The sequence below is a fragment of the Triturus cristatus genome, chromosome 5_2 (genome assembly GCF_964204655.1).
Source record: "Triturus cristatus chromosome 5_2, aTriCri1.1, whole genome shotgun sequence".
Classification (NCBI taxonomy): domain Eukaryota; kingdom Metazoa; phylum Chordata; class Amphibia; order Caudata; family Salamandridae; genus Triturus; species Triturus cristatus.
Genome location: NC_140588.1, coordinates 1,126,148,914 through 1,126,176,132, shown reverse-complemented (window position 1 = coordinate 1,126,176,132; position 27,219 = coordinate 1,126,148,914).

The following is a 27,219-nucleotide window of genomic DNA, read 5'->3' as shown; positions in this document are numbered from 1 at the left end:
CACGTATGTGTGGTGTGTTCCCATTAGCTTGATGTTGGTGCTCCCTCAAAAGCATCAGCTGTTGCAGCAACCAACATGTGTCTGTGTGTAGATGGACATGGCACACTGTTACGCACACCAGGCCACATGTGGTATCGGATGTGAGGTGCGTATGTATGCATGGGACACGGAGTAGCATAACAAGGACATGTCTGCATCCTCTCAATGTATGTGTGGTGAGTCATTACATGTACACCTTATTGGCAAGGTGTGTGGGCTGTCCTAGTGTAATGTCATGTGACCTGTGGCTCTAGTGTTCCGCTACCTGTCTCTGAAATCGACATCCTACTTCTGCTGATGTGTTGATGTATGTCACTCCTGTGTTGCGTCTGGCTGTTCACTTACACTGGGACACAGCTAATCCCATGCCATGGCATGTGGAGGTTCACAATCTCCGTGTGTAGCTGGGTCTTGGTAGGAGTGTCACCTGGCAGCCATACGTGTCCAGGGCATGTGGCACATACCTGACTCCGTATGTAGCATATGTGTGTTGACAGATTAACATGTGCTCGGTACATTACTGCAGAGCGCCACCTCTTCCCCGACCAATTCCGGACTTGGCTGACATACGGGAGAATGACTGTATACGGTGCTACCGCTTCCCCCAACCGTTGATTGAGGAGTTGACGGCGAGGCTGGCACCACACCTGCAACCGCTGCACAGGTATCCTACGGCACTGACACCCAAGCTGAAGGTAATGGCAGCCCTACATTTTCTTGCCACGGGTACCTTTCAATATACCATAGTTCATGTTGGTGGCATGTCCCAGAGCATGTTCAGCCTTGTGCTGCATGATTTCTTAGAGGCCATGTTGCTTCACCTGGATGAGTTCATCCATTTCCCAACTCCTGAACTGTTGACTGGGGTCAAGCATGGATTCTATGCCCTGGGAGGGATGCCCCATGTCATTGGGTCCATAGATGGGACACATGTGGCTTTGGTACCACCACAGTGTAAAGAGGCACTGAGAGTCAGTGATAATTGCAGGTTCTTCAAGTTTATTGCAAGTAAATGATCCCATCCACCAGAAGCTGCTGTAAGCATCGAAAGCTGGCTTCAACTGCTTCTCTCCTTCACATCATTCCAAACCCCTCAATCATAAACATTCCTTTTGTCCAGGCAACGTGAGAAACATTCTACGATGCCACACATCCCCTTCCTTTACGAAGACAAATGTATGAATTACACCAGTGGTGCAAACCTATATACAACATAAGAATATTCACAACCTATTTAACAAAATCTTTTATAAACATGGGAGGCTTGGAAACCCTGGATGATTTGCGAATGCCTTGGGGAGCCCTGCTTGCATCATTACAATCAGACAACTTCTCCCTAATCAACATCCCTTTCTTTACCACCACCACCCTGTTCAAATTCCAAATGCGGTGGTCAGCAGTTTTTATAGCATTTGTGAACACTTTTATTACTTGAATGGGTTTCAAAAATCGTTCACCAGATCTCTTTTTGATTGGGTTCTTTATGAGAACCCAATCCCCCACTTTCACAGCTGTCCTCTTAACAGATTTTCTTTCATCAAAATTCTCTTTCCTAGATATAATTTTTTTAGATTCTTTCACCCTCCAGTTAGACTTATCATTTTCAGTGATTAACCCAGGTTGCATATTATTTACCCACGGAGGAGCTACCAGAGTATTGGGACATCTAGCCCTGAATAGTTCAAAAGGCTTTCTATTAGTGACAGAGTGTGGCGATACCCTGTAAGCTTCAACCTTATCCCAAATTTGATTACGCCATTCCAGACCACTTGACCTAGCCATGTTAATAGTTTCTTTTAGTACACGGTTGAACCACTCAACCATGCCATTGGTTTCTGGGTGATACAATGACGATTTTTTGTGCTTGATACCATGCTTTTCAAAAAATGTTTGCATTTCCCTGGATACAAATGGCACCCCATTATCCGTTAAAATATTAGAAGGTATTCCTTCCCTAGAGAAAATTTTCTTTAAGAAACCTATCACATGTTTGGTTTCAACCCCTCTTGAAATTCCTATTTCAGGCCACCTTGAGTAAAAATCAATTAACACAAAAACATACCAATCAGTACCCGATGACTGTATGGGGCCCAAAATGTCTAAACCCACTTCTTTCCAAGGGGCATCGGGTCTTTCCCTTATCACCATGGGTTGTGTCTTGGGTTTTGCTACCCTCTCACTCAGGGCACATTCCACACATTCTCTTATTTTCCTTTCAACCTGCATATCCATCCCTGGCCACCAATAATTGAGACAAAGTCTCTCTTTCGTCTTTGAAATACCCTGATGTGTAACGTGTGCGAGTGATATGAGATCTGCTCTAATGTTACTTGGGGGAATGAGCCTCAAACCCCTGAGAAGTAGACCATCACATTCCGATAACTGGTCTCTAACATGCCAAAATTTCTCCAAATCTACATCTTCTCTATGTTTTTTTTCCACCCACTATTAATAGCCTCTAAGACCTTTACCAATACTTGGTCTTCAAGAGCCTCTTTTTTCCATTTGTCCTTATCAATAGCAGAATCTTCCACTAGACAAACCATTTCATCATCGTCACAGTTGTCATTTTCCTTTCCAATCAATCTGGACAAAGCATCAGCTATCTTATTTTCCACCCCAGGCAGATACTTTACATCAAAATTGTAGTCTTGAAGCCCGACCACCCATCTTGTGATTCTCCCTGAAACTGCGTCGATCCCCTTGTTCTTGAAAATTTCCACCAAAGGTTTATGATCAGACCTGACTTCAAAAGTAGCACCCCATAAGAAATTTTTTAACTTGCTTATTGCCCAATATACCGCTAAAGCTTCTCGCTCTATTACAGAGTAGCGAACCTCAGCATCTCGCAAACTCCTGGATAAGAAAAGAATGACTTGCTCTTGGCACTGATCCTTTTGAACTAGGACTGCTCCTAGTCCCTTTAAACTTGCATCCGTAATTAAAATTGACTTTTTCTTGGGGTCAAAACTACACAGTTTGGGAGCGGAATTTAACTTCTCTTTAAGATTACAAAATTCTTGCTCACATTCAGCATCCCACAAAAATTCGCAACCTTTGCGTAACAAAGCTCTCATGTGCACGCAACATGAAGCAAAACCCTTAATAAACTTGTTATAGTACTCAGCCATACCCAAAAAACTCATAAGTTCCTTTCTATTGGTAGGTGCAGCTAGATTCTGTATCGCATTAATGAGACTCTCCTTTGGTAAAACCCCTCCTTGAGAGATAGTGTGTCCTAAATATTCAATAGAACTTTTACTGAATTTGCACTTTTCAATCTTAACAGTAAGGTTAAAACCTTGCAATCTGTCCAACACCCTGTATAGTCTGTCATCGTGTTCTTTTGTGTCACCTCCAAAAATCAGTATATCATCTTGGTAAATTCTTACCCCTGTTAGACCCTTTAAAACCTTTTCCAGTGCCCTTTGGAAAACTGAGGCTGCTGATACTAGGGGTGGGCGGAATTTGCGTAATCGCGTTACGCAAATCTCCGAGAAACGGTAAAATATCTCAGCGAACACGCAGAAATTACGCGAACACGCGGAATTGCTTGTTCGCGATGCTTTTTTCCTTTTCACAATTGCTGTTTGCGTGCTCGGGGAGAAATATCTTGCGAACACGCATTTTGAGAACGCGAACAAGCAAAAAATTTCGCGAAGTCGCGGAAAGCAGAATTTTTGGGCAATTTTGCGTTCTCCGCGGAACGCGAAATTACCCAAATTCCGCAAATTCCGCGAGCAAAACGGAATTTACCGCCCAGGCCTAGCTGATACAAGCCCAAAAGGAAGTCTAGTGAATCTGAACGTCCCAAAAGGAGTGACAAACGCCGTTAGATCTTTAGAATTATCATCTAATCTAATCTGGTGGTATGCTGACCGTAAATCAATGGTACTGAATACTTTTGCCCCCTTTAGGAACATCAACATGTCGCTTATGTTCGGTAGAGGGTATCGGTCAATGACTACACTCTTATTTAATTCGCGAAGGTCCACACACAAACGAAGGGACCCATCACTTTTCTTGGCTGCGACAACTGGAGCAACCCACTGAGTGGCCTCTACGTCTTCAATTACTCCTTCATCCTTGAGTCGCTCCAATTCTACTTTGACTAAATCTCTAACTGCAATTGGTACATTTCTAACTTTACAGCAAAGGGGTTTAGCATTGTCAATCATTCGAATATGATGATAGTACCCTTTGAGGCAACCCAATTTGCTTGAAAATACACTTGGAAATCTGTTCCTCAAAATATCTGCAAACTCCTTGTTAGTAGAGTCTTGAACCACAGATACCGTCTTAGACACAAAACTTTCTTTCAAAATAATGGGGGGCGACGAATTTGGGTCTAGCATGACCCCCAAATCCTTCTGGTGGAACCAACTGAGAATGCTATCTCCCTTTTGTGATATATATATTTTTGCACTGGCTAATCTTCCTTTGTAGTCAATTAAACCCCAGAAGTACCCAACAAGTTTAATTGGTTCACCCCCATAGGCAACAGGCTTTATGTCAGGTCGAATAACCTTTACCTTTCCCATAATATGTTTTTCGTAAAATTCTCTGGAAACAATGGTTATTTTCGCACCTGAATCAAAAAGAACTCTAGTAGGCTTCCCTTCAACTAAGATCTCATCAATGGGACAATATTTCCCTTCTCCATTTTGTACTACCTGTACTTGAATTTGCCCACAATCAACTTCATCTTGGCCTTGATAATCACCATCTACGTCATAATATATTTCACTAACTTTTCCTTTGTAATTTTTTCCTTTACACATAGCAGAGAAATGACCCCTTTTTTTACATTTGCTACATGTAACCTTCCACCCTGGACATTGCCTGTCGTTTGCAAAGTGACCATTTTTCCCACAACTAAAACATTTTACTTTAGATACATCAAATTTCCTGGGAGTTTCTTTTACAGCTTCGTTTTTCTGGGTTTCTTTATGATCAACTGTTCCTCTAGGGGTAGACTTGACAGCATGTACAGAGTTTTTTTCTTTACTTTCTCCATTTTTCTTTATGACATCTACGCATTTTAAAGAGTGTTCTATCCTCTTTGCAATTATAATAACTTCTTCCAAATTCGGTTCGTCTTTTTGCCACAATTCCTCTCTGACGCGTTCAATGCTGCAACCCAACATGAACTGATCCCTTATTCTTTCTTCGAGAGTTGCAGCGAATTTACATGAGGAAGCCAATTTCTTGAGAGTTGTGATGTAGTTTTCAACACTCTCATCCTCCAATTGGGATCTTCTGCCAAAATGGTATCTCTCCAAAATGGTACTAACCTTGGGTAAAAAATGTTTATCTAACATAGCAATACAGATTTCGTACTCATTGAGGTTTCGATCAACCAGTTCAGGAAGATGGTCGAAGACCTCCTGTCATTCAGAACCTAGGCAATGTAATAGCAGGGCCGTCTTCCTCTCTGCACTTAGAGACGCACCACAGACTCTAGCATATCTTTCAAAAACTTTGCGCCATTTTTGCCACTTAATGGGAGGATCCCCTGGTACTGACAGAAAAAACGGAGGTGCAGTAACGTTTTGCATTGTAATGCTATTAACTTGACCACTTTTCGTAAATAAAATTTTACCTTATTCAAAGACAATAAATAATGGTAATGAGAACGTGAGAATTACCACTTAACACTTACCACTCGTTTTTTTTAAAAAAAAAACCAAAACCCACACTGGTTACTATGAGGCTGTAAAAAAAAAATGTGCTTCCTTTCGCTTGTTTACTATTCAACTTGTGTACCAGTATTATTTTGTGTTCCTTTTTTGCAGTAAAACGTGTGTGTCACTGAAAGGATACACTTCTTATTGTTTGCTTATGCCAGCTCCATGTATTTTCCTGCCCATAAATTGCCGAAGTCTACCGTTGTTCCCCAGCAACTCCAAATATGTGCATCAGGACGTTTAAGACGCGACGTGTCCAGCAGCAATTTCTATGTTTACAGCGGTTGCTTTGATAACCAGCGCGAAGCGTGTAGAGTGCTGGTGACGCCAGGCGTTCCCTTGACGACCAGCGCAAAGTCAACGTGAGCTGATGACGCGGCTTTGATAAACAGCGCGATGCGTGTAGAGTGCTGGTGACGCCAGGCGTTCCCTTGACGACCAGCGTAATGTCAACGTGGGCTGATGACGCGAGGCGTTTGTGCGTCTACTCTCGCCTGCACCGGAACACTGAACAGTATAATGGCAGATCCCTGGCAGCGTTCGAAACGGTGAGAGGCGCACATTTAAAAAATGCCATGTGGTTTCCTTATCGTCCTCCCCTTTCTTGATGTGCCAGGTTACTGCCGATATCTCACAAATGCCAAAGCGTTCTGACTGACTTAGGTTCGTGTGCTACTCCACTTCTCTCTCACTTATTATTCGCGCCCAACACTTTCAAAATGCTATTTCAGCCAGAATAAAGCGCACTTGCTTGTAGAGTATTAATTCACCACGTTGTTCCACACGGACTAAGAAACGCATCTAAACAGCTGTTGTAAATACATAGGAGCGCACTTACTCACAGAGCAGCGATTCGCCAGCACAAATGGTGAAACGTTGAGTTCCGATCAAACGAGTCCAAAACAGTCAGTCAGATAATCCACACTAACTTCTTTTCCTAAAGTTACCTTGATATAGCGCTGCAAAGCTGTAGAGCAGTACGATCAACACAAAAATCCATCTCCTTTGTAATTGATCCTTAAACAACGAAGTAGTGTTGGGATCTTGCATAAATCCATACGAATTTTGAAAGTGGAACCATCCAGCGTCGCCAAGTGTAAAGAGGCACTTAGAGTCAGTGATAATTGCAGGTTCTTCAAGTTTATTGCAAGTAAATGATCCCATCCACCAGAAGCTGCTGTAAGCATCGAAAGCTGGCTTCAACTGCTTCTCTCCTTCACATCATTCCAAACCCCTCTATCATAAACATTCCTTTTGTCCAGGCAACGTGAGAAACATTCTACGATGCCACACACAGGCACAGGAGGTAGCGTACAGGAATCGCAAACACTACCACTCCATCAATGCCCTTGTGGTGTGTCTGTCCAACATGGTGATTTCACATGTCTGTGCTCGTTTTCCAGGATCAGCACACGATGCCTACATCATGAGGCGTAGCAGGGTGCCTGAAATGATGACGCAGCTGCGCAATGAACGAGCATGTGTTGTTGGTGGGTACACTCTGTCCTGTATTTTGCGTAGACTTCCAGCACGACCGCTTCTCCTGTCCTACTTATGTCCATGTGGTTTCCATGTAGGGGACGCTGGCTATCCCAACATGCCATGGCTGATCACACCTCTCCGCAACCCCATCATGCCGGCCCAGCTCCGCTACAACACCACCCATGGCCGGACAAGGCGAGTGATAGAGAGGACATTTGGCCTCCTGAAGAGCCGATTGAGATGCCTCCACAAGACCGGTGGCGCCCTCCCATATGCCCCGGCGAAGGTCTGCAAAATCTTCATGGTCTGCTGCATGCTGCACAACATGGCAGTTGAGAAAGCTGTGCCACTCATCCTGGATCAAGATGATCAGGACCATCCACCCGTGGAGGACGAAAGGCTTGGCAATGGGGCTAGTGATGTGGAGGATGTGGTTCTGCAAGAGGACATCCGGAGTCGGCTCATACGCGACTTCTTTGCTTAGTGGTGAGTACCAGTGTCTGTGTGTGCACGCATTGGTCCCCGTGTGGCATGTGTTGCGATGTGTGTGTCCATCTGCATGTATGCCACGTGAGTCAGAGGTGTGTGTGGATGTGTCACTGGAGTGATGGTGCCAGTGATGAGTGTATTTCCCCAGTCATAATAGTGACCTAGCATGTTGTCATCCTTACATGTGTCGAGTACATGCACATGCAAGTGGCTGTGCTTTTTGTGGCTGACTTCTTGTGTGTCTCTCATCCCCAGGTACTTGCGCTTGCCGTCTGCTGGTTGCATTGTTGTGGCACTGCTATTCCTCATAGACACGTCATCGTGTGCTGACTCAGCGTTACACGCACGGACAATTTTGGAAGTCTCCTTAGGGTAAGGGATGCATCAGGGGTGTATTGGGTGTGGCTGTTGTTTCCGATGTGTGCACACTGCCCCTGTCGATGTTTGGTTCCTCTGCAGACATGTCGCATCACCATGGTACACATGACATGTAGCTGGGTACACCTGAATAGATGGTCAGACTTGTTGACAGTCATCTGTGATGGGATAGTGGATTGTGATGTTGGCATCAATGTGTGTAACACTGCCCTCGGACACACACGGTTTGCATTGGCTTGACATGGTGTGGGACTTCCACATCAGAGGATCAATGGTGTATGGAAGCCTCTCCGTGAGCAGCAGGGGGTGTTTAGCTGTTAGCCGAAACTTGTGTGCCAGTTCCATGGCTATCACGCATTTGTGCAGCAGAAGGGGGGTTCCAGTGTTGGACCCACATGTTACTCCACATGACCTGTTTATGTGTACTCCGAGTTGCCTCTGCATTCCCGAATACATGAATAATAAAGGTGTCCCTATGCCTCCAAGGTGCCTATTCTCAGTCAATGCTGGTGTGTTGCCACGGTGCATACAGCATGTCTGGCATGGTTTTCCGTGATAGTGGCTATGTGTCTATGTGTCGAGTAGCAAGATGCAAGCTGTTTGTGTGGGATTAGACTCTGTATTGTGCATGATGTCCATGACTGTGTGAGTATTATGACATGTGCCATCCCCATGCATCCAACGTTGGCCAGGCCACCATTCTCTGCATCCACCTGACTCAAGGTTGCAGGACATGGTTCTGCCACCTGTCCACACATACCTGGGTGCCCCCCAGGACACTCCACATGATCCCTGACCTCTGCGCATGGCTGTCGCTGTACTCAATATGTCTGTCGGCACGGTTGTGCGGCCACCCCCTCAGCTGGTTGGGCCCATCACGGGTGTGTATGGTTCTCCATGTGTGTCTTGCCTAATACATTGTGACCCATGTGTGTCCTGTGCCAGACTCAGGCCCCAGGGTGTGGATGGTTGGAGTCATATGAGAACTCAGGCATGGTTAGACTTAACAAGACACATGTAAGGTAATAATGCAAAATGTAGGCATCATCTCTTTATCGTGTAACTTTTTATTTTTGTTGGGGTACATGGGGGGGGGGGTATGACATGAGGGGCTTTCCGGGTGTGTGGAATCCAAAGTTCAATAGGGGAGTTGGTGTCCTTGCCATTGGAAATCCTCAGAGTCCATGCCACAGTCTTTGTCAACATTGGTCAGACAGTGACCAGCAAGTCCATGTGGCAGAGAATGTCTTTTGCTGATGTGCTGCTGTTGGTCCAGTGGGCCAGGTGCCAGGCCAGGTGTCCTGGGAGATGGCGCTGTTGCGCCGACCCTCACGGTTTTTTCCGTGGACGACCCGCCCTCCTGCGGGAACCCTCAGAAGCAGGTCGTGACGATGTTTGGGATGCTCCGTCGGATGTCTCCTCCTGATCCCTCCCTGTGGGTGGTGATGTTCTACGCCTGGCGGCACAGGGAGGGTTGCCCATGTTGTCGGCTATCCGACGGAGTGTACTGTGAATTCCCGTGAACACCGTCACAAGCTCAGCCTGTCTGTCCTCCATCCGCCCTTGGTGTCGCAGTAGACAGGCATGTTGCTCCGCATGTTGCTGGGCCTGCTGGGTCTTGATCTCCTCGAGGAGGGACACAACCTGGGCCATGCCCGTGGTGTCCTGCCGGTATGTGTCCAGGATGTTTCTGACATGGGAATATACCGGTTCCGCAGCCAACTGGTCAGGCTTGCGCCTCCGCCGTCCTCCACTCCCACCACCCCTGCCCACTTGCACCGGGCCTGCCATTGTGGGTACATCGGGTCTCCGGGACCCCTGAGGGGTGGCATTAGCGTTGTCGCCTCCTCCTCCTGGGTGCCCGGTACACCGTGTCCCTCCTGGTGAGCCTGGCTGCATTGTGGTGGTGGGGCAGGGATCCTGGGTGTCTCCTGGGATGTGGCAGGAGTGGGGGTGGTGGTTGGCCCAGTTGTACCTGACGCAGGTGCTGCAGGTGGTTGGACAGCAGAGGGGCCAGGTTGGTCGGGGTCGTCCACAGAGTGGTGAGAGTCGTCGCTGCCGGTGGGATCGGCATCCCGCAGAGCCGGGTCCTGTGAGTCTTCCCCCCCAGTGTTGGGGGGTGATCCACGACGTTGACCTGTGTGTGAGAGAGACAATGTTATTTATGTTCCATGCAACATCCATGTTTCATTCGTTTCAAAGTTTTAAAGTTGGCACATTTCCTCTGGGAATTTGGATATGTCTTGCATTCCACTCACAGTGCACTTGTGCATGGGTATGTCCCTTGGCCACAGCTTTTGAGACTTTACCTATGTGTGGCACAGTCTTACTTGCTTTGTCAATTGTGACTGCAGTCAGCAGTGGAGTGAGCAGGTGTGGCGAGCCATGCATTGGCGCCTTCCGTGTTGCACTGTACGTGGGCACATGGAGTTGTTCCACACACTTATATAATGCAGGTAGCTGGCGTTGTGCTCGTGCACAGGTTGAGACATGGCCCTGTGTTTTGCCATGGAGAAGAGAGGGGGATTGAGGCACTGGCCACCCTTGTCTACATGCACGCAGTCCACCTGCTGATGAGCAGACATTCCCCCACCCCACAAGGCTGAATTGGTCTCCCTGTGTGTCCCTTTCTCACTCCCTCTCTGTCCCCCTCTCCCTCCCTCCCTGTGTCAGCCTCCTCCCTCTGTCCATCTCCCTGTGTCTCCCTCCCTCTCTCTCCCCCTCTCCCTCCCTCTGTGTGTCACCCTCTGTCACCTCAGCCCAGCTTCCTAGGCACACACTTTTAGCAGATCTTTGAATGGCCCTTGGCTTGTTGATGTGAGTTTGTTTCTGATCTCCAGGCACCCATTGGGTGTAGTGTCTGTGTCTGTGCTGCTGCTGTGGTGGTGTGTGCTGCCACTCTTTCACAGTGTTGGCTGTTCATTAGCTGCTGTCATGTGCAAAAACGTGCCTTCACCCCATGTCTTAATGCAAGGCGTCCGCCATTTGCTGGCAAGTCTTTCCTGTGTGGGGACACACTGTTTGTCTGGCTGTGACCTAGGCCATATGTCTGCTTCTGAGTTGCACTATGTGATTTTTGGGGCCCACACTCCCATCCGGCTTACCGTGTCTTGTGTTGGTGTTTTCTGTGGCCTGTGACTTGGCATTGTCCAGCTGGGTGCATGGGGCATGGTGGCGCTAGTGGCATGTGCGTGTTCATGGAGTGTGGTTGAGTCATGCGATAGCTTGGGGTGGTTGCGTGACTGATTGTGAGTTTGGTTGTGGATGACGTTCCCTCCATGTGAGGTGAGTTGTTTGTGTACTCACCCGGGTCTCGGAGTCCTTCTAATCCGTCCACTGCCTCCACCGGCAGTATGGCCATCACCCTCTCCTCCCAGGGATGGTATTGTACGGGTCTGCGGGGCGGCCCTCCTCCAGTGATGTTGGCCTGGTTGTGGTCGTCGGTCATTTTGGCTCGGACCCTCCTCCGCAGATCGTACCACCTGGCTTGGCATTCATGCCTGGTCCTTCTGGTGGACGCAACAGCATTCACAGCATCGACAATCCTCTGCCACATGGCTGTTTTTTTGGAAATGCTGGTCTGTCTGACCAATGTTCCAAAGAGGTGTGGCTCGACTCTGAGGATTTCGTCGACAAGGACCTCCAACTCTTGGCTAGTGAACTTTGGATTCTTGTTAGTGGGCATGGTGAGGGGTGTGGGTGTGAATGGTTGTGGGGGGTGTGGGTGTGGATGGTTGTGGGTGTGTGGGTGTGGTTGTGCAGGTGTGTGTGAATGTGATGAGGGGGTGTTTGTGAAGGTGTGTGTGTGAAGGTGTGCAAGTATAAGGTGTAGTAAAGGTTCAAGTATGGTGCTGTAGGTTCTCTGTGGGGTCTGGCAGCAGTGAGTCTGTTGCAAAGGCTCATGGTTTGTGTCTGTGGGCCCTTTTTATTGGTCCATTGGTGGGTGTGGCTGTGTTTGAACTTTGGGTGGGTGTGTTATAAGGAGTGGTTGTGTTTTGGGCCTCTGTTTGGGATTTTGGCAGTTGCAGGTCAGTGAATGTGTTGTATTTGTGCTTGTTGGACATGTTTTGTGGCTTTGTGCCATTCGAATAGTGTATTCTTGTGTTGTTGTGCTTTGTCCTGGTTGTGTACGTGCGTTTTTAGCGTGTGTACGGTGTGTACTTCGGCAATTTTGTTGTACAGTGCTGTCCTTGTGTCTGGCTTGGTACGACTCGTACATGCGCGATGTTGGGTGAAGGTGCTGGTGTTGGGGCCTGGGGTACGCTCCGTACTTAGAATGTTGGGGTGGGGGTACGCTCCATACGTACGCGGGTGAGGGTACGGGTCGTACATACACGGTTGGGGTAGGGGTACGGTCCGTACATACACGGTTGGGGTGGGGGTACGCTCCATACATAGGCGGGTGAGGGTACGGGTCGTACATACACGGTTGGGGTGGGGGTACGGGTCGTACATACATGGTTGGAGTGGGGGTACGGGTCGTACATACACGGTTGGGGTGGGGGTACGCTCCATACATTCGCGGGTGAGGGTACGGGTCGTACATACACGGTTGGGGTGGGGGTACGGGTCGTACATACATGGTTGGGGTGGGGGTACGCTCCATGCATACGCGGGTGAGGGTACGGGTCGTACATACATGGTTGGGGTGGGGGTACGCTCCATACATATGAGGGTGAGGGTACGGGTCGTACATACACGGTTGGGGTGGGGGTACGGGTCGTACATACACGGTTGGGGTGGGGGTACGCTCCATACATACGCGGGTGAGGGTACGTGTCGTACATACACGGTTGGGGTGGGGGTACGGGTCGTACATACATGGTTGGGGTGGGGGTACGCTCCATGCATACGCGGGTGAGGGTACGGGCCGTACATACATGGTTGGGGTGGGGGTACGCTCCATACATACGTGGGTGAGGGTACGGGTCGTACATACACAGTTGGGGTGGGGGTATGGGTCGTACATACACGGTTGGGGTGGGGGTACGCTCCATGCATACGCAGGTGAGGGTATGGGTCGTACATACACGGTTGGGGTGGGGGTACGCTCCATGCGTACGCGGGTGTGGGTATGCTCCATGCATACACGGGTGGGGGTACGGTCCGTACATATACGGTTGGGGTGGGGGTACGCTCCATACATACGCGGGTGAGGGTACGGGCCGTACATACACTGTTGGGGTGGGGGTACGCTCCATACGTACGCGGGTGAGGGTACGGGTCATACATACACGGTTGGGGTGGGGGTACACTCCATACATACGCGGGTGAGGGTACGGGCCGTACATACACTGTTGGGGTGGGGGTACGCTCCATATGTACGCGGGTGAGGGTACGGGTCGTACATACACGGTTTGGGTGGGGGTACGCTCCATACATACGCGGGTGGAGGTACGGGCCGTACGTACGGGGGTGTACATACACGGGTGGGGGTACGTCTCGTACTTACACGGGTGTACATACACGGGTGTACATACACGGGTGTACATTCACGGGTGGGGGTACGTCTCGTACATACACAGGTGTACATACACGGGTGGGGATTCGACTTGTACATAGGAGGGCTGGGGGGAGTGTTGAGCGCGTATGCGGGCACATGTCTCCATGGTTGCTATGGGAGTTCGGTGCGGACGGTGTTTTTTCCATCCGGTTGTAACATCGGACGCACGGGATGGATCGTACTAGCGCGGTCGGACTTCACTTTTCACATTTGTACGGTAAATCGTCCGAGGATGTGTCGGACACATTTTCCGACCCGAGGACGTGTGGGGAATAATTCCCAATGCGATTCGTATGGTCTTTTTCCCATGCGAATCGTACTTGGCAGTTTGTACGGCACTTGTACGATTCGTACGGTAAAAGGACCGGATACGAGTCGTACGGGGAATTTTTTTACAGGATCGTAATCGGCACCCATATTTCACTGCTCAACATACCACATAATTCCACTACACACAACGTACATCCAATCCACTCCACAAAACATTGGTAAAAATGTTTTACATTTCCAATGCCAATAGCTCAAATTCTCGAAATGCGAAACCTATTACCTTGCAAACACTTCTTTAACTAGTAGTCGTTCTTGCAGACTAGTGGAGAAAGGGTGCTGGGCCTCCAACCAGCACTCAGGAATGCCACTGCGTAGGATTTACAGGAGATACCAGAAGGGCTTTGTGGCCCCCAAATTCTTTCAGGAGTAAAGTGAACTTCATCCCCTTATCATAGTCTGCCCGGACGCACATTTGCAGAGTGGTGGAGAAAGGGGTCATGGCCTCTGAAGACGTCTTAGCATTCCTACTGTGTGGGACTTACTGGAGGTGATAAGAGGGGTACTTGGGGGCTAACTAGGCCTCCAGGTACCTCCAGTAAGCACCACACAGCTGGATTGCAGAGAGGTGGTCTGAGGCCACACCCCTTTTTACACCACTCTGCAAATGCGCCTCTTGGCACACTGCTGCTCGGGGGGGATGAAGTCCACTTGTGTCCTGAGGTCCTCAGGATACAAGAGGACCTAATCGCCCCACCAGCAGTGTGCCAACAGGCGCTAATGAATTAAACATTGCCAACGAGACCTGGCAACGAAGCGCAGGAGCCCGTGCTTCGTTTTTTGTTTTTCTGGGACGGATTTGTGTACCCAGTGCAGTCCTAGATACTCAGTGTGTTTCTACCCTGTCCCTTTTCATGTTTTTTAACCTTTTTTCCACTGTTTGACTCGGTTACTGAGTCACAAGATGGCTGCCAACACTTCTTGGTTTGGAGTGTTGGCAGTCAATGGGAGTGAAGCTCGTACCCGGGAGGAGTCGCAACTCACCCTCGGTGCTCAGATATATACATTTTTATTTTTGGAATCTCTCAACAACTACTGAACGGATTTACATGATTTCAAAAAAAGAGTGCTTTCTGAAGCAAGCGCTAACTTTTTACCAAATTTGGTGTCATTTCGTTCAGCAGTTCAGGCTGTAGCTGTGTATAAAGTTCCCATGGGAATTAACATGGGGAAAACACGTATTGGGACCCCTCTTTTTCCTCACCTGCCGCTTCATGAATCACCCCCAAACTTTCAAGACAGGAGCTGACTGGAGGTCCAATTAGTTTTGAAAATTTCCCGAAGATTTGTCAAACGGCACCAAAGATATTTGCAAAAGAAAAAACGCTTTTTGAATAGAAACAAGGTCTTAACTATAGCTGCCTACTGGCAACTGCCAGTAGGTAAAGAAACAAAAAAGTCTAAATATATATATATATAGTGAGAGAGAGAGAGAGAGAAAGCAAGAGAGAGAAGGCGGGGGAGAGAGGACAGAGATTGCGATATAAATGTTTTCAGTTATGTAGATATTAGTTTTTGATTATATTGGTATGTGTTTAGTTATGTAGCTGGCAGTGTGTGCTTGTCTTCAATTATTTTAACACACAAGATCGTCAGTCTATCCCATCTGATGTCCACAGATGACTGATGACAAAATAACGTCATATGTTTTAATAATATTTTTGGGATAAATCTGTTATTGTTTGTAAATTATTTTCTGGATTTTGTTTCAATGCAAGAGATTTACAGTGAAAGAAACCTATATAATGATTAACAAATATTTCAATCTTGTTATGTTTGGGAACGGAACGCCCATGTCTGTTCAGATTTCTAAAAAGAAATGAATCATGTTAATAAACATTCATTTATTTATTTCAATTATGTATATTACTAGAGTATCATAATAAGGCGTGTAATTAAAGAATGTATTTTTTGCAACAATCTGTAGCAAAAAGCATTGCAAAAGTTGTGCTGTGATACTAAAATATATAGTGATACATTAGAAAGCATTGCATGTACATTTTTGGTAAAACGCATTGCAAGATACCATGTTATAATGACATGCCTTGTTATTACTGATATTTGCTCCTTGGTGACGGAATCAACAGTATATGTTATCCCCCTGCCTCAATCCAAATTTATGTATGTTTGTACCTTTGGTTTACTCTCTCAAAGTAAGTATTCATTTTGGACTAAATTATACTTTGATTCCATCATTTATATCTGAGTATGGTGTTACATGCTTATCCTCTCATTCACCAATCTTCACCTCTCTGCCTGACTGATAGCTTTATGCCTTTGCTAGTTTTCAGATACAATACTACAGGAACGTGCTGGGATTACTCTTTGCTGTCACTGAGGTAAATGAGAACCCCTTTCTGCTTCCAAACATCACCCTGGCTTTGAGGGTCTATGACTCCTGTCTGTCTGAGAAGAGAGCTGTGGAAGGGGTTCTTGCCATCCTCACTGGAATGGAGAAGCCGGTCCCAAACTTCTTATGCCAGCCTCTGTCCAATATAATTGGCTTTGTCGGAGGTGGCACATCTTCCACTTCCATCGCAATGGCTTCGATACTAGACCGCTACAGTGTTCCTGAGGTATGGATTTTAGAGATATTGTAAGAGTCTAATTTTCTTGGTCCTCGTTTAATTCTATTTTGTCATCTTTTGTTGCATCTTTGTGTTTTCTGTGCAATGATCTTTATAAGAAGTATGGTAGAAGAAACAAGAAAATAATCATAGTGCCATAAACGTCTGCATAGATAACGTAGCTACATGGCACCATTTAAGGCCAAAGGAATTGTGTTTCTGTGGTTGCTTTGATATTGCGTAATAATCTACCCATCTTTGATAGTTCTTTCAAAGAGTCATTATACCTCAGTGGATATAGACTTATTGCAGCATGGGGGTGAAGGGTAATGCATGAAGCAAGGTTGTAATGACAGCTTTTCCCCTGGACCCAGATTGTGAGGTGCAGCAACTGTCAACAATGGAAGATAACTTTTTGAACAATTGGCTTTGGGGCGACTTCATGACTGTGTGTATCATATTCCAGTGATGACTTCTACTTTGAGGCTACACCCCCTTACTCCACCACTCTGCAAACATGCCTCCTGTTGTGCTACTTGTGGGAGAATATATTCCACTTTACTCCTGAGCTCCTCACAGTCTATGGCACTTTAGACGTGGCTGGCAGGCCAACTTTACCCCCTGAAAGATGCAATGCAGTGTGATCCTTCTACTGGGGCAAACTTCTCTAAAATGTCTTTGAAGGTTGGTTCTAGCACCACTTCTATTGAGATCTTGATCCATGCTTAATCTTAGCCTGCAAGGGAGGTAGCAGTCGAAAAGACTCTACCTTTAGAACACATTTCTTCTCAGCTATACTGGTGCTAGAATAATTGAACCATGTTTCTGTATTCAAACCTGGTCAATGGGGAACAACCTTTACAACGCAACTTTTACAACGCACTACCATTACAACGCATTTTTTACAACGCATAATCCATTACAACGCATGATATTACAACGCATGACACTACAACGCATTTTTAAAAACTACCTTTACAACGCATTCCATTACAACGCATACTACCATTACAACGCATACCATTACAACGCATAATATTACACTATACTATCCAACACTTACCCTAATGATGCACCCCCTGGAGTTAGAATAGTAATTTTTACCCCTATACTATCCAACACTTACACTACTGATGCACCCCCTGGAGTTAGAAGAGTAATTTTTACCCCTATACTATCCAACACTTACCCTACTGATGCACCCCCTGGAGTTAGAATAGTAATTTTTACCCCTATACTATCCAACACTTACCCTACTGATGCACCCCCTGGAGTTAGAATAGTAATTTTTACCCCTATACTATCCAACACTTACCCTACTGATGCACCCCCTGGAGTTAGAATAGTAATTTTTACCCCTATACTATCCAACACTTACCCTACTGATGCACCCCCTGGAGTTAGAATAGTAATTTTTACCCCTATACTATCCAACACTTACCCTACTGATGCACCCCCTGGAGTTAGAATAGTAATTTTTACCCCTATACTATCCAACACTTACCCTACTGATGCACCCCCTGGAGTTAGAATAGTAATTTTTACCCCTATACTATCCAACACTTACCCTACTGATGCACCCCCTGGAGTTAGAATAGTAATTTTTACCCCTACACTATCCAACACTTACCCTACTGTTGCACCCCCTGGAGTTAGAATAGTAATTTTTACCCCTACACTATCCAACACTTACCCTACTGTTGCACCCCCTGGAGTTAGAATAGTAATTTTTACCCGTACACTATCCAACACTTACCCTACTGTTGCACCCCCTGGAGTTAGAATAGTAATTTTTACCCCTATACTATCTAATACTTACCTTAAATGTAATTTAATATTATGCGTTGTAATGGTATGCGTTGTAAAGGTAGTATGCGTTGTAATGGTAGTGCGTTGTAAAGGTATTTTTTAAAAATGCGTTGTAGTGTCATGCGTTGTAATGGGATGTATGACGTTACAACGCACACTATTACAACGCATGCACTTACAACGCATTTTTTACAACGCATAATCCATTACAACGCATGACATTACAACGCATGACACTACAACGCATTTAGAAAATTACAGAAAGAGTGATAGAGGCTCAGTAACAACTTCAAAGACTTCAGTAGTCACCACATCTGCACACAGGATTCTTTGGGCAGAAGTCCCAGGTACAACATGAACCCAGGAAGTCATTATACAAAACCAGGAAGGCACCTAAATGTTATACACACAAGGAGTGCAATGGACTTTAGACATGCACAAACTATACATATGCAATTACTAAACACACACATTGACACGCACACATACTCGCACACCATATATGGTTGTCCCTGACATCTATAACAGCAAACGTTATACACAACTATAAGCACATCAAGAGGGTTCTATATACAATCATAATATACTTCTCTATATATATGGAAATTTCAATAGTAACATGATTGAGGATGTACATAAATAATAGCAACATATTTTGCACAACTATATGAACATCTAACAGGTTCTTTATACAGTTGTATAAAAACTACAAACAGACCCCTCACCATAACATTTCTTGTCTCAAAGAATCAGGGGTAAGGCTACAGGAATGAACACTCACACAGTGTATCTCTCTACAATAGGCAGTAAGAGAAACACAGGCTCACCTGAAGGCATGCATTGCCTCTCCTGTGCACACATGTTTACTTTGTTTTTTTCTATCTTGCACATCTTTCTGTCTTGCACATGGTTGAACTAAGTGACTTAATATTTTTTCTAGGTACAGTGGTGAAGCGTCAAGTACTGCAATATTTCAATAGTTTGGATTTAAACTCCTTGCAAGTTCTTTGTTTTATTTTATCCAAAAAGATTGACGTGAGTCACTAAACACCCTCAGGGCTAATCTTGTCTCTCTTATATTGGTACTACAATATAATAGCTATGGTGCACCTATCACAATATCGAGAGAGTGAGTATATATAGGTATTCATAGATAACTCCCCATAGGAAGAGAAAATAGACTTTACAGAAATGTTCAAGGTATGCAGAAGTGGAATTATGAATAGTCTATCTAATGTTGCCCGTGTAAACTGATATTTTGGCTTTTCTGCTTGCAATATTTTTGGAGCACAGTATGTTTGGCTCTGTGTTCAGAAGTGTAACTCTGTCACTGGAGTAAGTGAGACCTCCTCACAATACTTACTCAAGAAGTGAAATCTGGAGCTGGTTTTGTACTTTCTGCCATGGCTGGTTTTGGCTCTGTGTCCACTCTGAAGGATACTGAAGTCACAGTGTAAGGAATTGGGTTATTGGAAGAGGGGGTGAAACCCTTCTCAAGAAGCAACCTCACAATTCTCCCAAACTACTTTTTAACAATTTAAAAAAATTATTTGGTATCAAAATGACAAAATTCCAATAGCAAACCTGGAGCTATGAATTTTTAAAGATTTACAAGACAATAATGCTAAAAAACACAAAGCCCTAATCAGGGTCATCTGGTTGGGTGAAAGTCAAAAGTGCAAGCTGACTGCGATGGAGCATGGGCCTAGTACAGGGACCAAGTTAGTCACACTGAAAGAGTTACCAGTCCAGAACAAAGAGTTCCATTCACAGTAGAAAGGGCTGCGAAGAGCAGGGAGAAATCACAGATGCCTGTCATAGTAGCGTGAACAGCAGTGCAAAGATCCAATTGGTTCCTTGGACAGTCGTGGTCTGAGCTTCAAGTTGGCAGTCGATGCTGTAGTGTGAAGAGTTGTTCCGTCAGAACTTCACATTGGCTGGTAGTATGGGTAGCAAGGGCTTGGTCACACTCTTGAAGAGTCCAATAACTTTAGGGGAGCTCAATTGAGGTCACACCAAGGGTGCAGGACATGAGGAGGACCATTTCAGGGTCAGGAACTCCAGCTGGGTCTAAATGTTGATTCAATATTTTGAGAGCCTGTTATGTCCCTGTGGCTCTGAATAGAAGGTCACCAGACTAGCCCTTGGAGTCACTCAGGTAGTCCTGGGTTCAGATGCAGGTCCAGTCCATCTGGATCAGGTAGGTGGGCTGCAGGGCAGCAGTCCAGCAGGGCTGCATTCTAGCTAAGTAACTGTCTTTTCATTACACACCAGTTCTTTTTCTTGGCAGATTGGCCACAGATCTAGAAGTGCACTTGGCGTCTGAGGTACAGTATTTATGCCTGGTGCCTTCTTTGAAATGGGTGAAGCTTCTTTAGAATTACCTCTGAAGTTCTCAGGTTTCCTGCCTTGGTGCCAGCCTTACTAAAGTGGATATGCAGCACTTTGACTCTCATTCCGATGGCGGGTAGACTGCCACTGTCAGGCCATCAGTGGCTGTTCGCCCGCCATCCATGGATTTTGTCCGACTGTTGCGTTGCAATGCAGTGGGTCAGAGTGCAGAGTTGGGGAGAAGGACTGCTGCCTCCTACAGAATCAAAGATCCCATTGTGATGGCAGTCAGATTCCTAAGTGCCGTAACAATTAGAATATCCCTTTCCGAATGCCTGTTCATGACTGTCTGCCCACCATGAACAGGCAGTAGGAAAGGGACTTCGGGGGCTCCTAGCTGGTCCCCGTCCCCCCATGGCCTCCATTATATGGCAAGGGAGCACAGAGTCACCCCCTCATTGCTATTGTGTGGCGTTCAACTTCCCATCCAGGTCAGGATGTTAAAGATTGCAGGAATCTGTTAGCATGAGCTGAAAGCCATTTTGTACTTGGCAACCATTTGAGTTAGCTATGTGCTAGCCATTTGCTTTCTCCCCTTTCCAGAACCTCGCACAAGCTCAGAAGGGCCTAGCTAGTAGAATGCACCTGCTCCTACTATAGAACTGTCAGGCTGTTCTAACTGATGTCAGCAACTCATTACTCCTCCTACTTGTTGACTGTGCATTTTCTGTATGACCATCTATGTGTGTAACTCTTCTCATGTGTACTTGTACCACATTCTTTTGAGCCCCTGTGTGGGTATACAAGGCCCCTGTTCTCTGTACTCCTTAGAATGCCTCCTACAGTGACTTGGGGGTACTGTGTGACGCAATCATCCTCATCTGAGGTTAATAAAGATGTATTTTATATTACAGCTTCTTTGCCAATCTCTTCTTTGTTGGTTTAAAAGGACCAGGTGTATCAGTGAAACCCCTGAGAAGTTTTTTATTTCTTCAATTGGCGCTCAACGTGGACCTCATCAGAGAAGTGGCTATCCAAGGGAGTGGTCTTGATGGGAGACAGGAATCTACTGAGGAGGACAGGACAGGACTCTATGAAGGAGGTATCCTGCACAGAGATTCTCTGTCTCTGGAGCCCAGTATATTTCTGGTCTTCCTGATTTGACTCCTCCAAATGTTTACCGCTCCTGACTGAGAAACTTTTTGGCGTGAGTATTCTAAAAACAACCGTTAGGTCACAAAGAACTTGGCACTGAGAGGTTGGAGATTTTTGTGCTTGGTAAGGTCGTTTGTTGCGACGCTTTTTGGAATTGTATGGAAATTGGCAAATATTTGGAATTTGGAAATATGTCAATTGCAATTTATGTGGGCAGGTAATGAGAAACTTTGAGTTAAGTGCTACTTTGTGTATAATATTGTATATGCTGCAATATTCTTGGCATGCCTGTTCTTAGCACACATCATAGAATGTGTTGCTTTCTTGGAGGTACCATTATGGAACTTGTATAGAATCAGCTGGTTCCCCTAGAGGGGATACCTAAATAGTTTTAGGTATAAAAACGTATTTCTTCCTCGGTGACTAGTACCCCAAGGAACTAAATATGTACATAGAAAGGATCCTGGTCTATGCACTTAGTAACATTCATAAGTGGTCATATGCAGAGCGATTTCTGGTGTTCTGCCAGCCAAAACTAGCAAATTTGGTGTACTTTGGCTTTTTGAAAATGGAACAGTCTTTTGGGCTGTTTTTGAACTACTTTTGAGAGCTTTTCTTGTAAATATGACTTACAATTAATATTTACAAATGGTTTGGTTTCAGTACAGTCTGTGGGCTGTCTTTTGTTTCTGTCCTAAATGTTAATTTGTGGGTTTAATGTGTGTTTAAATGTCTATGTGGTTTGTCATTGGTGGTACTTGTGTGAGTAAGTAGTGATTGCGCTCTTTGTGTAAGAATGGCTAGCATTAAGCATGATCTATTGTGTGTTCTGAGTGTATGACCCCCTTCTGAAAATGTCTGGAATGAGTTCAATGTGTTTTTTTTTGTAATCATTCTGTTATGCAAAATATCATTAAAATAAAATATATTTTAAAATAATCCAGCAATGAATTATGTAATATATGTAAGACACTATACATGTGTGCAAATTGCCACGATGCTAAAGATAAAATTAGAATTCACATTGAATAGGAATACAATAGGCCTCATAGAAAGGAAGAAAAACAAAATTGTGGGCTTTACAATGATTTGGACTAAGATACAAAATGTCACAGCATTTATCCTTGTGTATTAGGTATTAAAAGGCATTCACATTATCTGAGTGAGTCGGTTGTTGCTGAACTAAATACACATTACAGAACGACAGATTTGTGCTGGCTTGCAAGGCGTGAGAATTCGACGCCTGCTGATCATAAGCAACAGCTGTGTCAATAGCTATTTATGACTCAGGCTACAGAGGGTAAAATGCTGAGTCACCTAGATTTTAAGTCAGTGTAAACCTGGTATTAAGGCCTGCATTAGAGACTGCTGTTTTAAAAGTTAGAATTACAGTTTCATTATTTTGGATAACAGAGAAAAGATAAGAAGGGATTTCCTTTCTTAATGCCTTTTTACATAAGCACATCATGGTTTTGATGTTAGATAATAATTGTCCTTTAAAAAGGTACGCAGATTTTTACATGTTTCAAGTAAGGCTTCTGTGCTTAGCGTTATAAATGAATGTGTTTAAATATGATAGGAAAGGAATGACGCTTCCTTTTCATATGTGCAACCATAAAAAAGGTTGGAGTTATTAAAAAAAATAAAAAAATAAAGGGGAATTTTGATTATATAAAAAAATGCTATTAAAGATAAGTGCATTGAATTCGTTTTTTAATCTTTATAGTGCCTAATAATCATACTGTGAACTCCTAGCATTAACATTGAATTGAAGCAGCGTTTTAAAGCAATGGGGCAACTAATATGGAAAATGTCACTTCACCCAGGCGTACAAAACTCATTTTTATAAGGGTGTACCTTATACATTTCTGATCCCCCATCTCTGGGATATGTAGAGGACCTTCTGGGGATAACTAATATGCCAAAACATTGTAGGATATTTATTTTAAAGTGCCCCAAACAACAAAGTCGAAATTGGGCAACATTCACTATTTAAAAGCAGTTCTGCAACTCAGAGCAGCTTTCAAACTGCTCTTAGGCTTCAGTAAATGCACACTTTTAGGTATAACACAAGTAGCTGACCTCTATACTGCTAGACAAGCATACCGCACACTGCTTACAAATATAACTAAATATAAAAACCCAGCAGAAGTTATTCTCTTACCTCTGAATTACTGGAAAACAGGAATAACAGGACTGCCGTTCAGCTGTGATTCTTCATAGACACATTGAATTGAAAAACCGCATGGAACGCCTTGCACACAAAATAGGACAGCTGGTAAAGGGTTAAAGGTCGAGTTCTACATTTAGAAGCCTAGCTGGGCTCAGAGCAACGTTTGCTTTGACATTTCGACCTTTGAAACCTTTTGAAAGACGAGATGGCAGGGCAGGGAGAGAAAGAGAAGCTTTGCTAACTTTTTTTGGCAAAAGCAAGTTTTTGTGCACTCATATGAACAGAGGGAAATATAATGGTATATGTGAGCTCTGATTAAGAGAATGGCTCTGCCATGTAAATAGCACTAATGCTTTTAGGGCTGAGTTAAGGAGGCAATGGGATTTAGTTTGAATTCATGTGCCCTCATGTAACAACTAGTATACTTGCTAAAGGAATTGATGGTTGGTTATTAATGTTTTCTAGTTAGCTACATGTGCTATTTGCCTCCTACAAGTGTATTTGTGCTCAGCTGCCACAGATAGAAGTGGATAGTGTCACTTGTTTTTGAGCCTGTCTAAATTGTCTAGGAAACAGCTATGAGCCATTTAATTGGCTATTCAGTAAAACTGTTTTAAAAATTGTTAGCATTAATAAAATGAATAAATAAATATGCTATGTTAATGCCCATCCTGTCTGATGAAATTATGAAAGGATGAGGAGTCTAGATTGCTGATCCATTATTTGATCTTTAAGGGGAACTAGATGTGGGTAATTTTTGTTCTAAACTTCTCAGGTGATAACACCATTATTGTTTATGTTATTCTCATGCTACATACAGTTTTGCAAGGGCATTGCTAGTCTTTTATTAGCTAGTCTGTGTAAATAAACTGACAGTCCTTAGTAGAGCTGATGTTGTATAGTTTGGATCATGAAAAGTAGTATGCAGGAAAGACGCCCATGTGATCCTTAGCAAACATTTTTGAGGAAAATATTGTTTTATAGGAGTTTGTTTGTCACAACATGTTCTGCTGGAGAGATTTATGTACCCACTATGTTGAAGCTTTTAGTTCTTTATGTAATAAGAATCCCTGTTAAAATTAGCAGGTTTAGATTTTCCTGCTGCACCTATAACATGAGAGCATGGTCCTAAGCGTACAATGTAGGTGCTTTCAATAAGAGAAATCATTTTAGAAGTGTCTGCAGTCCTGTACAAGTAATGCAAAGTCTATGAGTAAAAGTGTAGAACATTTCCTTTTTCTTGAGGGTCTTCAGATGAATAATATAGGAATACACAGATGTAAGGATTTGGAGTATTTCTGTATTGTTTTTCTCTTTTCTTCCTTAGCTGCTTCAAATAGAGGAATATGTCCAGGGTTTTTACTCTCAGATAGATGAAATAGTTCTTGGGTGCCTTGCTAAAACAACAATTGATGGACAGAATGCAGAACAATGTCATACATTCACCCAAGTACAGAGATCTGGGCCTAAATCCATCGTTTTTTTGCTCACCATGCCATTCCACTTTGAACCCAGCCATATGCAAATCAGTCTTGACCCTGTGCCTCATGGGAACAGTCCAGCCCGAACTGCCAAGCCAGGTCCTCCCTGGACTGGAAACAGGCATACTAGGACCGGTTTCGGGGTTTCACCCCTCTTCAGCCAGGATAGCTTGATTCCAGTGGCATGGAGAGCACGGGACTCACGTCTGAGCATACCCGTCGCACTCGGGGTGACAAATGCAAAAGCAACAATTGATGGACAGAATGCAGAACAATGTCATACATTCACCCCAGTACAGAGATCTGGGCCTAAATCCATCGCTTTTTTGCTCACCATGCCATTCCAGTTTGAACCCAGCCACATGCAAATCAGTCTTGACCCTGTGCCTCATGGGAACTGTCCAGCCCGAACTGCCAAGCCAGGTCCTCCCTGGACTGGAAACAAGCATCCTAGGACCGGTTTCGGGGTTTCACCCCTCTTCAGCCAGGATAGATTGATTCCAGTGGCATGGAGAGCACGGGACTCACGTCTGAGCATACCCGTCCCACTCGGGGTGACAAATGCAAAAACAACAATTAATGGACAGAATGCAGAACAATGTCATACATTCACCCCAGTACAGAGATCTGGGCCTAAATCCATCGTTTTTTTGCTCACCATGCCATTCCAGTTTGAACCCAGCCATATGCAATTGAGTCTTGACCCTGTGCCTCATGGGAACAGTCCAGCCCGAACTGCCAAGCCAGGTCCTCCCTGGACTGGAAACAAGCATCCTAGGACCGGTTTCGGGGTTTCGGGGTTTCACCCCTCTTCAGCCAGGATAGCTTGATTCCAGTGGCATGGAGAGCACGGGACTCACGTCTGAGCATACCCGTCCCACTCGGGGTGACAAATGCAAAAACAACTGCCAAGCCAGGTCCTCCCTGGACTGGAAATAAGCATCCTAGGACCGGTTTCGGGGTTTCACCCCTCTTCAGCCAGGATAGCTTGATTCCTCAGACGTGAGTCCCTTGCTCACTTTGCCACTGGATTCAAGCAAGCCTGGCTGAAGACGGCTGAAATGCCAGAAACCGGTACTAGGAAGTTTGTTTCCGGTCCAGGGAAGGCATGGCTTGGCAGTTCGGGCTGGACTGTTCCCATGAGGCACAGGGTCAGACTGATTTGCATATGGCCATGTCTGAACTGGGGTGGCAGAGTGGGCTAAAGAACGGTGATGGATCAAACCCAGATCTGTTGACTGTGTGTGAGTATTTGATTGGTTCTGATGCTCCGTCCATCACCACCTCCTTTTGTACCGCTTTGTTCGCCATAAGTTGGCAGGGTATGCTCAGACGTGAGTCCCTTGCTCACTTTGCCACTGGATTCAAGCAAGCCTGGCTGAAGACAGCTGAAATGCCAGAAACCGGTCCTCGGAAGCTTGTTTCCGGTCCAGGGAAGGCATGGCTTGGCAGTTCGGGCTGGACTGTTCCCATGAGGCACAGGGTCAGTCTGATTTGCATATGGCCATGTCTGAACTGGGGTGGCAGAGTGGGCTAAAGAACGGTGATGGATTAAACCCAGATCTGTTGACTGGGTGTGAGTATTTGATTGGTTCTGATGCTCCGTCCATCACCACCTCCTTTTGTGCCACTTTGTTCGCCATAAGTTGGCAGGGTATGCTCAGACGTGAGTCCCTTGCTCACTTTGCCACTGGATTCAAGCAAGCCTGGCTGAAGACGGCTGAAGTGCCAGAAACCGGTCCTAGGAAGCTTGTTTCCGGTCCAGGGAAGGCATGGCTTGGCAGTTCGGGCTGAACTG